This window comes from Lichenostomus cassidix, chromosome 7 (assembly GCF_008360975.1).
Source record: "Lichenostomus cassidix isolate B80296 chromosome 7, HeHo_3.0, whole genome shotgun sequence".
In the NCBI taxonomy this organism is placed as follows: Eukaryota; Metazoa; Chordata; class Aves; order Passeriformes; family Meliphagidae; genus Lichenostomus; species Lichenostomus cassidix.
In genome coordinates, this window is record NC_139488.1 from 8,799,843 (window position 1) to 8,818,176 (window position 18,334).

Below are 18,334 nucleotides of genomic sequence, written 5' to 3' on the forward strand. Positions count from 1 at the left end.
ATAAGTGTAAAGTTCCCTCTCTTTCTTCCTTCAATTCCATGGTTCCACTAAAATCTTGCAAAATCTTCCTACCTGTAAGAAACACTAAATGCTCTCTTCAGTTCAGTGATGGCTTCTTGTGAAGTTGTACTTGATGTATAAAACAAGGAGAAAATTTTGTCCAAGGGCAAAAGTAGTCCTTGTTTTCTAGAGCAGAACCAACGGAGAGCCTAAGACTAGGAGTGGTGGCTGAGTGATCTGTAATGCCAGACAATGGTCCTTAGCATGTTCCTGGTTTGGATTGTTACATATAAAACCCATGTGGATCTCATGAATAACGTAAACAGTGTTCACCAAGTGTCAGAGCAGATTGTGATTTCCCCAAGGCACCTGTCTGAGCTTTCTAGGTAGAATTTTAATTTACCTTCTGTACCTTTGAGCTTGTTTTCAGATGGTTTGCAATAAGTAATAGACTGGCTGGGAATGCTGTGAAGTCTCTCAGTAAACACCTGTCAGTAAAAGCTTGGGAATCCATGATCTTGGATCTGCTCCCTCAGGGCAAAGGGCAGGCCTAGATACTGGAATCTTTCTGCCTCTCAGTTGCTACTTCTCTTCCACAAAGACAACGAAAGCCCACCTTCAAAGCCCTTACTTTGAAAAGCACACCAATAGAAACAGAGGTTTCATCAGGAGCCCTGTCTGTCACCAAGCAGACCAGGTGGGGTGCCAGAAGCTGTGTGCACCTGGGTGAGGTACTCTGTTTCTCTTGCATTAGGTAGGAAGGCCACACACAGCATCCTATGGAGCAAGCCTGATTGTATCTACTTCCAGAACTGCTTCAGGTGTCTCCACACAGCATGACCCAGCTCTGGGCTTCAATGACAGAGCAGCTGGTGTCCATCTACAAGTAGAAATAGTATTAATAGGGGGGGAAAAAATTGATTGCTTTTCTTCCAGCCTCTTAAGCTATATTTCAGGTTTCTATATTCAGGTTCCCTCGGCGGGGAAATTAGCTCTCTTACATCATATTCAGGAATGTAAACATTTCTTTATGCAGGTTCTTATGTGTGAAATATGTTATTAGATTACTGCCTAGTGCATTTAATTGTCTTCCAACAGAGCTTTGGAGAGGACTTTAGGAAATGTATTCATCTACTTAAGTAATAAAATAAGTCAGAAATCCTCCACAGACCTTGCTGGATTTCGTCACTGGGGGAAAAAAAGAGGCCAAGATTTCACCTTGAGCTTTTGTTTAGTGGTTTATAAAGGTTAATATATTACCTAAAGCTGATTTATTTGATGATTAATATTTCAATTTCATGTTAACTTTGACTGTAAATTTAAGTTTCAAGCTTCTGAGGCACTTTTGATGAAAAAACATTCACTGAATAGTCACCTCTCATGGCCACAAATCTAAGCCATACTTGGCCAGAAACCTTTACTTTGTCAATAAAATTCTAAGTGAGCATAAAACCCAGAAACTGAAAACCTGTATCAGCAATACCCATACCGAGATGGGTCAAAAGTTTATTCCAGTCTACCATAATATGAAATGAGAACTGGAAAAAATTGTTTTACAAGGGAACTTCCAAATAATCCACATACAAATAAAGAAAACAGCAGGTGGTAATTGCAGGTGTTTAGGATGTTCCATACTAGTCCTTGTTTTTCAGCTATTTTAAACATGAAAATGTACTTTCTCTTACTTTTTTGTGTATGTTACCTCTTCCTACTACCAAACTGACCAGCTCATCAAACACAAAATGCTGCAACTCTTCTAGTTTGGGCTGTTTACTATCCCATTGACTTGAGTTTAAGCCTGTTTATAGTCAAATTTGATTGTCAACAAATTTATTAGAAGATTAAGGAAGCTTTTTTAACCTACCATGTAATTTAAGAAAAATAATGAAATATATTACAATAAATTACTCTGTTTGCTCACTTGGAAGTTGCTCAGGAAGATTTCTGCCTTTGGTACCCTGACATCCCTGAGCTCACACTGGTGTAAATGCCAGTGTTCCATGTTTCCATTGAGAAACATGCTCTGTATGTATGAATATTGGATGGGAAGGAACTAAAAACAAATATTAGACTAAGTTCTTGTCTAGAAAAGAAATAAAAGGTAAGCTAAGCTATCCCTGAAGCCCACAATTTCATCTTCAAACAATAAAAGTCAAGCTACACAATTATTAAAAAGTAGGTTTCCAAAAAATATTGTATGCATATTTTAATATTTATAAGTATTTTATGAGTAGGTGATGTAAGAGACATAAATTTTGCAAAGACACTGAGTCCACCTCTCAAAGGAACAGTTATTTCTCAACCATTTAAACGAATATTTTATTACTTTGCTACCAAACCAATCTGTGTTATTTTTACTTCAAAATTGCTTTTCCATCACTTCATAATACTTAATCTATCTTAATAAACTTTTCAAAAGTCACTGATGGATATTAATTTGTTGCCAAAACCTCTCCTTTCATTTTATCAGAGAGAAAGGTGAATTAGTCTAGACTCTTTTCCAAAGTGTGATCTAGCCACTTTAATGATACAAAAGGAAGAGCAGAGCAGGATTTTTTGTCTTCCAGCATGGCATGTTCATGTCAGGCATCTCCAGTCCAATTTAATTTTATTTTAATTATATTATTTTTGTGTCCCTGCCTATCCTGATTTCTCTGTGGTTGTTCAAATAATAGAGATGGCAATTTATGAAACAGTATATTATACGGGAGGGACCCAAAGACATACAGTTATACATCTACTTCTGCATGAAGTTGCACAGTTGAAGTTGAAATACTTTTGCATCTCTTTCTTTTTTTGTTATAAACTTTAGGAGATGGGAATAGTTTAATATATGATACCTATGTTGTACTGACTTAAGATATTATTTGAGGTATATTTATTAATTTATTAAAAGATAAAAAGAAAACAGAAAATTTAGATGATAGTAAATATGTTTATCGCCAAGAAAGATCAGAACCTGCTGGGGATGCAGCAGTACCAAAGCAAATGTATGGTCAGCTTCTTCCCTGCTAAAACTAACAGGAACTAAATCAACAGCTTTAGAGAATTTAAGATGTACCCTGACTGCCAAGGCTGAGCTGCTGAATTCAATCTGTGGCTGAGACTGCCTTGTCCAGTGTGTATATATACTATGCTAATTATAAAATAACAACCTGGATTTTCAAGGGAACCTCAATGTGACTCCTTAACTGTGGTCTCAGCTTTAAGTAGGTAAATATCGTTGACATTAATAAAGGGATGTCTGCAGTGCTAATTAGAGACATCCCTGGCCAGCTCTGGCCCCAGAGCAGGGGCCAGGAGACCTGTGCTCATCTGAGGCCTCTTCTGCTGACCTCAAGTTTGACCTCAGCTACTTCTCCCCCGTCTTTCTACTTTTTGAACAGTGTTTTCTTCTGTGGTTTTTTGGACTGTCAGTACAATAAAGCTTGTGCAGAGCTGAAGGTTGTTGATGATAACCATATACTTTGAGAAACACAGATTTTGTCACTGCTATTAAAGCTGATTAGAAATGTTTTGACAGAGCAGGTTTTGTTGGAAAAGAGTCTGGTCAGATTAATTAAATTTGAAATTAGCTGAATACTGTAAAAATAAGCAGTTAGACTCATTTTGCAAAGCTAAATGAAAAATAGAAATTGCTAGGGAACTGGAAGCTGTGTTTCCCAGATCCACTCATAGGTCATGACCAAGAAGTCTCACAGATCCATTTGAGCTCTCTGCAGGGTGGGTCTGCTTTAAAAATTAGGACAGATCAGCCTCACTACAAATCCAAGTACATACAGTTAGCTAGCCAAAAACAATAGAAGAAAAAAAGAAAATTACCCTTCTAGAATCAGCTGACAGTTTAGAAAAAAACCAAAATTCTAGGCTTATTTCTGTAGAAAAGCTTAGGAGGTGAATATTCTGCCAGTACATATATGATACTGAAATAATGGCATTAAAAATAAGTGTCCAAACCCTTGGCATACTTCTGTCAATACATCTCTGCCAATTCAGAGCTTCTGATGGTTGGGCTTGGCGTTTCAATCTAGCCATTGTCAATTCCAGTTCTGTTTTTATTAATCATACCAGTGATGTCTGAATAACTAACTCCAGAAAAATTGGATTTAGAGGGTTGGTATTAAAGAATAAAATGTACAAGTACAAAACTGATGAACAGAAAGATATATATTGGTTCTTTTTAGGTAATATGTATTGCTGCATACACCTTCAAGGTATCTGTGAGCAATTTAACTGTGTTTTCTGGCAGCTGTCACTGGTGCCATCCATCAGAACAAGAGCCCTGGCCAGTGACACTTTGCTGAGGTGCTGGAGGGATGTGGATTTTAATTCTGAGCAGTTTCATATGACAAATAGTGGGACTGATGAATGCCAGAAAACAAAGGACCATGATAGAATTTGCTCAATTATAAGTAATTAGACCATTTTTCTTGTAAAATCAGCAGCTGGACTGTTGCTGTAGTTAATACACAGAATTGTTCCCAAGTTCAAACTACTGTTTTACTACCTCTTTTCAAGCAAACCACTATGGTTGTCATTGAGAGAGAATTCAGGGATTACAAAAACTGGACTTCTGCTAGGATCTGAGGTGTGTTGGATCACCTTCTCACTTTGCTTCCTCTTGGCCTCCTTTTTTTATTACATACAATGGAGCACCTTGATAATGTGATCAAGAATCCATACTTGTAACACCAGAAACTGCTCTAAGGATGCAAGGGAGGGGAGAACAACAATTACTTGCCTGAAAACACATCCCTAATCTCCTGAAGAAGGGAAAGAGTAAATTTGGCAGACCTGGCTCCATCCACCCCTGACACAGGTATCTTCCCCTGTGCTACATGTAGAGGTTAAGGTCCTTCATCTTTAGCTGCCTGGCATGTTTTTTCCCTCCTTTGGATATTGTGCTTTCTGTCCTCTCGCTCAGCTCTTTGGCTGCCAGGTTCAAAATCAAACAGATTTACTTAGGAATTTAATAAATAGATCTTTGTTAATCAAATTTGCTTTGACTTGATTACAGAAAACTCTAAACTCCACAGCAGACTAGGACACATCCATGTGACCAACTTGTTAGGCTGAAGGAAGCAATGGTGATAACAACATAGGACTGTAAGGGCATTTTGATTTACATCAACATGAGGAAAAACCACCTCCAAAAGAATGAATGAATGATGCTGTGCTTCAGCAACTCCTCACAGGCTCCATTTTTAAGCCAGGGCTGTTGGTGCTATTGCTGACCATGCCTGTGTGGGTCCAAGAGGAATGTGGCTGTTTCTGTGGCCATGAAATGTTTTAGCTGAATGGTGCAGACAGATTGCACTGTCACCTGGAAAGGAGAGATTTTAGCACACCTGGAGATTCTCTGCAAGTGCATCTCTGCAAAGAAATGATTGCAGCCATCACTGGTCTGCTGTCAGCTGGAGTACAGCATGAATAGCCTCAGGCTTGGTTTTCTATACTTAGACTTTCAGATTCTACCATCTCCTAAAGGTTTCCACTGCTCCAGCATGAGGCAGTTTGGGGATTGCTGGTGGCCTTTGCCAGGGAATGCAGCACAGGGGATCCTCCTCTAGCACTCAGAAATCTAAGAAGTCTACGAGATTCTGTCACATGTGGATTTTATTTGAAGCCTTTACAAGAAGTTACATTTCCCTGCTGAAAATTTGTAAGACCATTTTTCCTACCCCATTAGTCTTTGATAAGATATCAAGATAGGAGTGTTACACTCCATGGCACTATATTAAACATGCAGCTTTTTAGTTTAATCCTAGAAGTCCACAGTCTAGGAAGATGCCTTGAATAAAAGGAAGTATTTCACCTTGAAAATGAAAAAAAATAATTGCTAAAAATATGGTGGGGGCAGGGAGGGGGAGAGAGAGAAGAGAAGGAATAGACTAATGATTTCAGCCATCCTATTTAAGAAGAAGTATTTTTTTTAAATTCTGAGAAAACAGCTAAACGCTGAAAATCATAGTCTACCATATAAATTTAGCTATTTCTTCGTGACTATTGGATGCAGAGTTTAATATAATGTTTGTGCTTTTAACATAACAAACAACTGGAATTGTTCCTTGTTGAGAACATTCTGTTTTCTGTCTCTCCTAAACTGAATTTAAATTATTTGAGCTATTATAAGGATAGCTGTAAGAGAAATTGATTAAGTCAAAAGGAAAGGCATTTTTAAAATAGGATGCTTGAGTCTCCCTTTGAAATCATGTGTATTTTAATCAAAAAATCAATGTTTGTTTAAAATACCCAATGTGCTGATTTATTCCATGGAGAAAATATGCTGCAGCATATTCTGAATTATTTTAAGTAGGTAAAAACCAGAATTTCTGTCAGGTTAGGAATTGCATTTTCTGATTTTCATTCTGAATTTAAATGGTAAAAATAGCAGGAAAGAGATTCTTTCCACTGAAGAGAAAATTCCATATCAGATAGCTACAGTGTATAGGTCTTCCCAAGCGAAGCTGCCTCCCTTTATAACACAGTGGCAGAAAGGATGTGCATTTTTAGGTTGGTCTGTTCCAGTTTGTGCCCAAGGACTCTGTGTGAGCTGTAAGTTGACTTAAGGAGGGAAAAGCCTGCTCAGTGGGGTTGCTGTGGAGGGAAGGGAGCAGTTTCTATCTGCTGAGTGTGCCCAGCATGGAGAGGTGTCAGGGGATGTGAGGATATGAGAGCAGGGGAGGGAAGAGGAGCAAAAGTCTCAAGGTGGCAGGAGGAGGTAGCCTTTGCTATGGGTTTCTATGGCTATAAAACCCAGGGAGCTGCAGGGAGCTGCTGAACTAGAAAATAATACTGGAGGGATTAACTTACCTTTCAAGGACAGAAGCGAGAGGAATGTTTTTCAAACCTTTTTAATATATCTTTCCACTACATTTCCTATTTAAACTGACACCTTGTTATAGTTTATTATTTTACTGTTCTGATAAATATGTTTTGATATCCTTTGGCACATTTGCTTTAAAAAGTGGGAAAAAAAAGTGTGAACAGTTGGTGGTTGAGCAGGTGGCCAGGGCTATTCTGCAAAACTGTTTTTCCTGAGATGTGCTGAGTTCTTATCCTCATCACCCTCTGAGACACCACAGCAAATAACACCAGCAACGACTAATACTCAAGTCACCCAAGCTAAAAAGTAATCATGCTTATCAAACTCTGAATTTGAACTCTCTATTCCTCAAACTCAGTAAATCAAGGGTCTTCCATTTGAAACTGTTAAGTACATTCAATCCTTCCCCTCTCCCAGCTGTCTTCCTTTTGTTCTCTCCTTTCTCTCCTGCTCAAACACTTCTAGGCCATGTGTGGTGTGCTCCCATTCTTGCCTGCAGAATGTCCTGTTAAGACCGCAGTGATGGTCCCTTGGAAATAACTCCAAGTGTCCTCCCTTTGTAAAACTGGGAATCCCTTCTGAGCAACCCCATAAAGAATCCTCAGAAAGGAAGGAGACCAGCTTATCTACTTGATGTATATTTGTGTGCTATTTGATTAATATATTTATAAACTAATTTGTCTCTCCTAGCTATTTTTTCTGTGGGATTTATTTGGCAACATTGTCACTCAGTTACAAGAACTCCAATTATTATTTCCTTCAGAAGTGTCATGGAGTATTAAATTTTTTTTTAGATATTTTTATGGTTGAATGGCTCAGAACACAAGCTGTGTCACTTGAGTACCTTTTGATACTGATATACCTTGAAGGGCAGGTTGCATCCATGACTTTTTCAGATCATGTATCATTTTGCTGATCACCAGAAGTAAAACCAGGCAAAACACAGTCACCAACCAAATTCAGTTGGCTGTAATGAAGAAATGCAAGTCAGTTAATGAACTGTAACATTAAATAAACAGATATTTTCTGGTCGTAAAAAGGATGTAAATAATTAGTCCATATAATTCAGAGTTTTAGTGGGAGAGAATTATTTTCAAAGAGAATTTGTTTTTTCTCTATATACATACTAAAATACAGCCACAAAATAAGGTTCAGGTTACCAACAATTTCAGAAGCACTCCCACTCAGGAAGAGGAATCATTTGGGGCACTCGGGTTGTATAATTTTCCGCAGCTCTGCCAAGGTCACATTCACGACATGGTGTGCAGCATTTCTGGGCTTTTCATTCTTTTCTTCTGAAAGGAGACTTAAGTTTCTTAGACGAAGAAAAACTCCTTATCTGTTCTTTTCATGGCACTAAGTAGCTTGTCGTTTTCTTTTTGTTCTCAGATGTTGGCCGGTTTCACTTTATTACAAGAAACAATGACAAAATGCCCCCCTTTTGTTTTCAGAAGTGTGAGGCAGGAGCAGGGAATTCAGCAGCCGTGGCAGGACAGCACTGGCACCCAGTGACTGAGGATCCTCTTGGCTCAGCACCTTCTTTACCTGCTTTGCCAAGATGAATTTAAAGGCCATTTGTTAAAATCTTGTAATTTGGCTCCCACAGGTGCTTCTAAGCAGGTCCATAAGTATATCTCTGTGGGAATGAGAAGTTTAATTCTGCAGGTTAGCACAGAAATTTGATTCCCAGGAGAAAATACCATTCTTTTAAAAAAGATTTTTTCATGGCCAGGGAGAGCAGAGAAGATACTGCACATCCCAGTGGCTGACTTTGGAAATCTTCTCCTTTTGTTCTTGCACTGCACAGTATCTATATCAGCACTTGATGTGTCTTCTCCATAGGTCCACAGGAGACAGAGAGATGCAGTTAAACTTTTATAAACCAATTGGCAAAGGTTTAGATGGCTGAGCCAGGCTTGCTGTTGCCTCATGGTCCAGAGTCTATTGCTTTTCCTATAGATCAGTTGCTATGAAAATAAATACCTGGGTTTCACAATGACTGAGATTATTTTCTATTTGCACTTTCTAATTTTTCCCTTTCTGTGCTTTTCACCAGCAGTATTTGAACCCCTTGACATGTAGCATTTATCTCATAGGGGAACCATCACTGCCCACTGGGATGCTCTTATTACAGGCTTCCCAACCCCACCTGGCATTTTACAGCTTGAATTCTGCTCATCCAGTCTGACCACAGATTTAAATAGAAAGAGAAGTAATGAAATCAAAAGGCATGCTTACCCTTGTGGCAGCCAGTCCATCCCTTAAAGTGACAAGCTTTACCAAATCAATTTTTCAAAAGGGTGTGAGATCAGATCTTTTAACCTTTGGCACACAGATTCTGGAGACTAAATTGACTATGGACCACAAAGGTCACTAAAGCTGAATGGCAGTGGGCTTATATTTACTGTATGTACTTTCCCAGGAAAATAATTAAGAAAACTCAAATGAAAAAAAAATTGAAAACTGCTGGTGCAAGATAATATTTCCGTGTTTGCTTAAGATCCCCAGCCCAGGGGGCAGCACCATGTGCAGGTGGATGGTGTGGGGAAAAGGCAGAGCTGTAGGGCTCTTTCCTGAGCTCCCTCCAGCAAGGAGAGCCCTGAAGGAGCACTGTGCTCTCCTCCTGGGAGTCTTGCACAGCCTGCTTCTCCACTTAGGAAGTTGAGCACAGGCACTGGAAAGGTAACAAAATATAGCTACTAGCCTCCTAAAGTTAATTAGAAAATAAAAATCGATATTGTAATTTTCAGAGAATAGTGAAAGAGATGTTCCACTTTTTGCAGAGACAGCCACAGAGATGTTATCTTGTGTGATGCACAGAGGACTCATAGCTTTAATTTGGACTTCATTTGCCTTCCAGAAAATGAGTGGGATACTGTAATTGTTGGTCAGCATGCAACTAAACCTTCTGTGCTTCACCAGCCACTGAGCATTGGTTGTTATTACTGCTTGTTAATACTTCCATTCCTCTGGAAAATTTTCACAGATCAATAAGTTGATGTCATAAAACCAGGATTCCCTGGATATCTGTAAGGATCTCTTCACAGTCTGTGGAACCAGCCATATCACAGAGTTCACTTCTGGAGAATGACAGCATTTTCACTTTAGCTGTGCAGAGAATTTTCAGTCTTTGTGCTGGAGCACTGCTAATTGTTTGCACAGTTAATTAAACTATGGGTGAGGTATTCGGTTAAATATCCATGTGTAATGCACATATTGACTGTTTCAAGGTGAATACTTTTCTAAATCATGAGCTATTGAATGTTGACTCACTGTGGTCCATTTTCTCTAATTGGCTTGAAGCTCCTCTCTATTGCTTGTTATGATAGGTGTTTTTGCCCCCCACTAAAATATTCCTGTCTCTAAATATGAACATTAGCGGCTGTGTTGCGAATCATTGTGCAGGAAAGAGACTGTCCTGAGCACACGTTGAGGTTGGTAATTGGCTGGGGTGCACCTTCTCTCTGCATCAAAGCATCCCTTGAGCCAGTGGGGGAAGCCTGGCACCTCAGTCATGCTGTGCAAGTACAGCAATCTGTCTCTCTCATCAGCTCAAGGTGTTCTTGCCTTCCAGGACTCTGACTATATAAGCAAAGATTGCAGAAAGATTTTTTTTTTTTTCTGTATGAAGTGACAACCGAATTATACTGGTTTTGGTAAACCTTGGCAAGATTTCTCACTGTGCAGCAGCAGTCATGAGGTTTGATAAGTTATTCTGGTTTCATGGGATGTGATAAATGCTCAGTGATTCCTCAACACTTGCAAACCCTGTCATTCCATTCAAAGCCACCATTCAAAATACCCTTCATATCACAGCATGCATTCAGAGACTGATCGATGGGGAGAACTAGCTCTCAGATTATATATCCTAAGTCAACCTAAGTTCACAAAGAATTATGTATTTGTAGAAATTAATTAAATTCTGTAGTTTAGTAAATCTCTTGATGCTACAGGCTATGGCTTGAGCTACGTATTTAGAACAAAGCCAGGAAATTTTTTGGTCTGTACTGGCTATCTGTGTATTTCTGTATGACTCTCTACATTGGTCAGCATCAGGTGTAGGATGATATATATGATGACCCATTTTTAGCTCAAACAATTTAAAAAGGTTTAGCTTTAAGGGGTTGTATCTTGAGTTGTAATAAGAGAAGTAGTGAAATTCAAACCACAACAGCAATTCAAGAGACATGATTCTATAAAAACTGATTCCACTTTATTTCAATGGCTTTTTTTTCTACCAGCATGAAAAAAAATTTTCCTCTGTGGATTTAAGTAGCAGAGCGTTTAAACCTATCTATTGAATGATAATTGCTGCATTCAAAATTCATGCTCCCTTCATCACACATTAGCAATAAGATGAGACAGAAAAGTGTTTGGGAAAGAACAGACACTGCTGGTACCACTCGGCTGAGATGGAGTGGATGGCAGAATCTGTGGCTGAGGTGTGCAATGCAGGGGAAAGCAAAACACTCTGCATGGTTTCCCAGTGTCTGTTGTAATAAGAAACTGAACTGCTCTCAGAAAGCAACGTTGGAGTTACAGAGAGAGAAAAGCAGCAGTCTCTGTCCCTCCCTTCCTTGTATGTCCTAGAACTCGAAGTGCTGGAAAAAATTGTTTTGGATAACCTGTCGGTCAGAACATCTTTGGAGCAGTCGTCAAATTCCAGAGTTAATTATTAAAGGCAGAAATGGTAGAAATGCCCAGGAGGAAAAAAAAAAATCAATCTGCAAAGAGCTCTGCATGTTAGGCAAAAAATTAAATTCCCTCTAGGCTATTCTGGGAGATGGGAGAAACTGCAGAGAATGAAAAGCAAATTCTCTTTCTTTGGCTGCTGCAGGAGGGGAAGGTTACACCTTCATGGGCCTCATCTCCATTTTTGCTTCTAAAGAAAACCATCATTAATGATATGAACTCCTGTTGTTTTTTAGCCACTCTTAGAAGTATGTTTGGACTTGGTAATCAAGTAGGGAGGTGTGGAGACGACTATGGAGAGATAACAGCTAATAAGCAAAAACAAAGATCAAAACAAACCCAGAAATGCACAATTTCTGACTGAAGTGATGAAAAATTAAATTGTGTTTTTGTCATAGTCTTTACTTATTAGCTGGCAGCTAATCCTGCTCATTATTTTCCAGAGTGAATAAGTGTAAAGTTTTATTTTTTCTGTCAATAAACTAAACTTTTAATTAACTTTCATATTTGTCTTAAGTTAAGACTAATGACTCTCAAAGGAATTGCCTAAAATCCTTAAACTTTTGAACAAACGGACCAGAAAAAAGGCACTAAGCTTCCTTTGAAAACCAACCTTTCTATTAGAGAACAAAATCAAAAAATAAGCAACTTGAAACTGGGAGACTCAGAATATTAATATTCATCATGAAAACAAACTATAAGAAAATTTAAATCTGTGTTGAACCCAAAGGACTTTCGTTACTGGTTTCACACACATTGGCAAATTACACTAATGATTTCAGTGCTCAGACTCTTACTGGAGGAAAATTATTAGTGTTTAAATTAAGACTTTACCTGAACTCTGACACACTTTGTTTAACATTGCTTACTTGTTTTACTACAGACAAATGATTGACAATGACTTTAACAGATTGTCATCAGTTTGTGCAATTTTTTTTTTTCTTCTTCCCCATCATCATATATATTATATCTAATGGATGTCAGAATGGTTTTGGGGTACCAGATGTACAGTGGCATTGCCCAACTAGGTTTTGCATAAATAAAATTTTATTCCAGCTTTAATACATAAACTAGTATTGCACGAATAATTTTGGCGGAGTCCAACACAGAAATATTAACTGAAAAAAGAGGGCTATAATAGGACTGAGAAACAAAAAAATTTACAGAGGTAGAAGACGTAGTTATAAATCCTCCAAGCTTGGGGGTAGACTGCACTAGGGAGAAATCAGAAAATTATTTTTGAAGGGTGAACTAACACATTCCATTTTTCAGCTGATCCTTGCTTTTGTATGTATCCTCATCATGGTGGTGTGTTAACTGGCATGACATTAAAGAGAGGATGTGGAAGAAAACAAGGAATGTGGCCTTGTACCATGTGTTTGACAAAAGCTGGCTGCAGCTCAATTTTTTTTTTTTTAAGCAGAGTTCTAGGCTTTTTCCTTCTTTCTTTCTGGCTCTTCTGATAGCATGTGTGCTTTCCTGCTCTGTTATTGACTTTGTTGCGAGCCATCCTCTGAGCAGAATTGATTTATGATACACTTTGCAGCCATCCAGACAGCTTCCAGTGAAGTGACAAAGAAGTTCTGCTTCTGCACCCACCTGATCAATGAAACCCAAAGAAAGACTAGACAAAACAGAACCCCCACGTGGAGCTACAGGGTGCCAAACATCAAGCACAGAAGTTGAAAATATCCACAGAAGTGACATGCAGTGGGTTTAGTTATCATATAACATGCCTTTTTTTTTTTTTTTTTTATTTGCTAGGTAAGAATCATCCTGTTTAACAAAAAAAGACGTGTATATAACCACATTAATGTGATTGGCAATTGACTCAAAGTTTAGCAAATGGGACAAAAAGCTATAGGATGTTAATATACTAGGGTAAGGAATGCTTAGCTGTTTTTTCCACCTTCAGAACAAAATATACTTTACAGCTGAAATACTGAAGGTATTTAAATGCTTAACCAGGAATGGTTTGATGTTGCAAAGGGCTGAACAACATCATTCTGATCCAACAATTTTCTGAAGTATGTGTTTAATTGGATTTTGAATTAACTCCAATCCTTGGGCCAACCACATAATTGGCATCAATAAATGTTTTGTTAGACTGAGGCTGAATGTCCTCTTCTGACAGAATCTAGGCACATGAGAAACTGAAAGGACTTTACCAGGTCCTTGCCACCCAGACATCTGCATGAGGATGATAGAATCACACAATCATTTAGGTTGGAAAAATATCTTTAAATCCAACCCTTAAGCTAACCCTGCCAAGCCCATGACCAAACCATGTCGCTAAGTGCTACATCTACATGTCTTTTAAATACCACCAGGGATGGTGACTCCACCACTGCCCTGGGCAGCCCGTTCCAATGCTTGACATTCCTTTCACTAAAGAAGTTTTTCCTAATATCAAATCTCAACCTCCCCTAGCACAACTCGAGGCTATTTCCTCTCCCTCAGTTGTGTACTTGAGAGAAGGAACTGATCCTCACCTCATTCCAGCCTCCTTCTAGGTACTTGTAGAGAGCAATAAGGTTTCCCTGAGCCTTCTTTTCTCCAGAACAAACACTCTCAGCTCCCTTGGCCTCTCCACATCAGACTTGTGCTCCAGACTTTTCACCAGCTTCATTGCCCTTCTGTCAGTTCATGGATGAATTTTTGAAAAACGTTTTGCCAATGTACAATGGAAGCTCAACAAGACTTCCTAAAATTAACACAGTGTGAGAGCCAGACACCCTGCTTTCTGTATGCTTGCAAAAATGTAGGAACTTATTCTGTCCCTGGATGTTTTGGGGTTTTTACCATAATTCAGCTGTGCTAACCTTGATTTCCCTTTGCCTGTGCAGTGAGGGACCATCTTGATGCAAGGCCATTGCATGTGTAGTTTACAGAGCAAATCACTGTGTGAGGTGAAGGCATGAGAAAATTAGGTTCCAAGACAGCATGCCATAAATCTTGCTTTATAGGACAGGATGCTCTGGGTTGCTAGAATTATCTTGTTATAAAGGCAATGAGATAGAAAAGCAAATAGTGGCTCAGTTTTGAAGCACTCCAGTCCCTTGGTCAGGTGAAAGAAATTTCTCTAAGCTCTGTCAGCCAAAATGCATTGCTCTGAGCACAAAAGTGCATCCTCACGTGCATGTTTTACACACACACAAGCATTTCCCATGGGCAGAAGCACTGGATGCTCTGCCATGTTGCTGGGGTGAGTGTGCTCTGTTCCTCCTCCCCCTCTAATGAGATTCTGCTTTGTGACAGATCTTGTCAGAGGCTAATTATAACAAATGTTTGGAAATGTTTGCTCCAGGATAACCTTTGGCTCTAAGATGGATCACTTGTGTGAGGCAGGTCCCCTCTCGGAGCCCTGGAGATCAAGTTCTGCTTCAGAACAATGTCTAAGATTCAATAATGGCACTGTGTACTCGGCTGACCGAGTTTGGCAGCTTCTGATTGATTTCTTTTCCTCTTCCAGCCTTGCCTGTCACGATCAGCTAATTAAAAGTGCAGTAATCTGATATAATCTCTTTCCCAGTTGGTACGGCAGTTGGCTCTCTAACAGAAATAATTGATTTGTAAACTGCCAAACCTCAGACATTTAGACTTGCATTGTCTCCTCTAAACCATGTCTAACAGGCAGAATTTGTCTCCTGATACATCAAATGACCCACACAACAAAATTAATTTAGCCTTCACTGCTATGGAGAATCAATAGAATAGAAATAGATAAATTTTAAAATGTAATAAAGGTCTGGAGGAAAAGCAAATAAACATGAATATAGTCTTTGTGCAAAGTCAGCAGTGTGTCACCATTTGGCTTTTCTGGTACTGCTGGTATTAAAGAAAAGATAGTTACCTTTCCAATGTGATTGTCCTTACACTTCAAATCACACTTTTTTTTTCTTTTTCAAATATAGGTCAAACCCCATGCAACACGTGTGACTCTCAGTGGCTGATGACCCATAAAATAGATTCTCTCTGCCAAGGAACAATAGTAACCTTGGGTTTTTTTTTTTTTTTTTTTTTACACTGAGGATATTTCCTTAATATTAAGGATAGGGTATTGTTCCTTGAGAATCCTTAATGTAGGCTAATACCTCCTTTTTGTGGAACACAGATAGCTGAGTTAGAAGGGGTGAAAGTGTCTTCTAAAAAATGAACAGCACTGGAACAGGTACTGAAATCATTATAGTACAGAATTTTTCAGCAGAGGTATCTGCTGCCTCCTGAAGTTCAGTTCTTCATTTTCCAGCCTGACAATGAGCATCAATGTCTGTTTTCCTCTAAGTTTATAAATGAAGAGAAAGTAAACCAAGCATGGAAGTGTTTAATGGATCAGACTATTCACAGTTCTTACAAAGCCATCTGCTTATAGTCGTCTTAAACCATACCTGGAAGCAGTCAGTTTTTGAGCAATAAATTGTTCACTGCATAATATTTTCTTTTACATCTTTGGGCCCAAGTAATAAATCAGCATTTAAAACCTGATTTCCACTGGAAGGAAAAGGCCTATATCCCTCTGCCAGGAGGCCATGAGCTGTGTCAGCACAGGGCAGCCCCAGAGGGTCATTTCTGCAGCAGAGTGTGCAGCGCCTCAGGGCAGAGCATCCATGCACAGCTTCAAACTCGGCTCAGCAATGTCCTGAAACACCTGATTTTCCTCCTCGCAGCTCTGGTGCCAGGGGGATCAGATCACACCAGCCTGGCTTCTGGTTGAGTAAACACCAATTTCCACGCGGTGTGTTTGTTCTCTTTGGATTCCTGCTGGAAGTCAATACAGTTTACTTATCTCTGCTCCTTGAGGTCCCCAGCGTCTTTTCCTCCACTTACAAACACATCAATGCTCACATACAAATGCATAAATATATATATTTGGGTTGAATATTTACATACACTCTATAATATGTACAGAGATAGTGTGTGTAAATATTCAAACTAAGTATGTGCATATTTATATATTTGTGAGTATATGCAGTATATATATGTGTTATGTGTGCACATACACACTAAATTTCAACCATATTGCTATTAAAAACCCTGGACTCTACACACAGCAGTTGTTTTTTTGCCTATTTATCTCCCATGCTTTTATTTTGCCAGAGTAGTCTCTAGTTTTGTTGTGATTTCAGTTAAAAACTACAAGTAGTAATTTAAATCTAAATAAATTTTACAAGTGAAATGGTTCACCTCCTAAGGGATTTGAATCTGAGATTCACATCATTAAAGGATTTAACTCTGATCTAGTAGCTTTGAATGTCCAGCTTGCCCTTAAATGCACTAAAATGTGGGTAGATGAAGCCTATGGATGGGTGTGAGATGTTCAGATTGTACACAGTGTGTATTTCATTAGATACATATTCAATATTGCACCTGAATTCTATTCAAGAAAATATTTCAAGCTTGTGGTAAATATCAAAAAATCTTGTCTAGATTTCCTCCAAAGATGTGCTCTCTCCCCAAATATATAAATTCTTGAGTTCCATCTTTAATCAATGACAAAGATTATCACTGAGACTTTAGTGTTGCATTTGATGCTTTCCCTCTTTTGCAGTGGGGCATCTACTTCAACTACAGATTTCACTTGGCCACCTTTTTTTTCGCCAGGTCCTTACCCTGTATAATTTAAAACAAAATCACAGAAATTAGAGTGAGAAATGGACATCATCAACCACTCCTCTTCATCCTGTTATCAGTTTGGCTAATTCCAGCCAGGGAAGGTTCCAAACAGGTTTCTCTCTCTTCTGTATCTGAGACTAGAAGTCTATTATCTTCTGGACCAAATAAATTAGCACTTTTTCCCACCCAGAGAAATGTATAATGGGCAACCTTTCCATGTTATCTCACAGTCAGAAGTTTTAAAAATTGATATTTCTCTGTAGCCATGCAATAAAGTATCAAAATCTGAATCATGTTTTAAGAAAAATGAAAATATATAATTACCTCTAAAGTGAAAGGGCATAAATTATCCCTAATTGTCACATATCCTTCTCATCTACAATGAGGAAGACAACATTATTTCTAGCATAGCCTAAATCATGTTCCTGAGTCAAGCCAAATGACATTGAGGAATTAATTACTGAGGCATTTAAAGTGACTACACAAAGATTTCCTGAAGGACTAGTATGGATTAATCATGACATCTCAAGGTGTTACCCTTAATAGGATTTCCAAAGATTTGATCTATGAGTAAATTTGGAGCTCATGAATATCACGTGAATCTGGATGTATTTTCCCATTACAGCTGTAGCCACAGAGACTTGCCTGGTTTTCAAGTTGTTAGTGAGTATGAATATCTGCTGGTGATTTTAAAGACCTACCATTTATCCAATAAATAGTGAAGTTTTTCACCCTGAAAGCTGAAATTACACTACCTGGAGATTTCGATATAGATATGAGCCATATATAATAGGACATGCTTTTCTGAGTGAAAGAACTGAATTGTATGAAGATTTAGTGCTCTGGAAAATTAATGTCTCTAACATTGGTTTTCAGGTTATTTGTTATGCAGCCACACATCCATTTGATCAAGATAGTTTGAACAAATAATCAGTGGGATATGTAATCTATGGGGATTCATTGAGCCCTGTGATAGAAATGAAAAAGAGAGATTTAAAAAACTTTGGTCTGGCTTTCTTTAGAGAAAGGAGAGTACTCTGCTACAAAATAAAAAAACTTTTTCACATATAGGTATTACTGTGAAACTGACTACTTCAAAGAAGAACCTAAGATTGTTAAGAAAAAATTTCACTAATCAAAAAATACTGTGCTCAACTTGAAATCCAGTACTACATCAAAAAATGGTAAATTGTTCATAAATCT

At 38.5% G+C, this 18,334-nt stretch overlaps 1 long non-coding RNA gene across 1 annotated transcript in view; it reads left to right on the forward strand.

Annotated features, from left to right (window-relative positions):
- The window catches only part of LOC146434482 (uncharacterized), a 37,644-nt gene extending 26,752 nt beyond the window's left edge, over positions 1-10,892 (forward strand). The window contains exon 3 of the long non-coding RNA XR_014853402.1: positions 9,813-10,892. This is a non-coding gene — a long non-coding RNA (uncharacterized LOC146434482). The remainder of the gene's footprint in view (positions 1-9,812) is intronic.
- Positions 10,893-18,334: the final 7,442 nt, after the last annotated feature.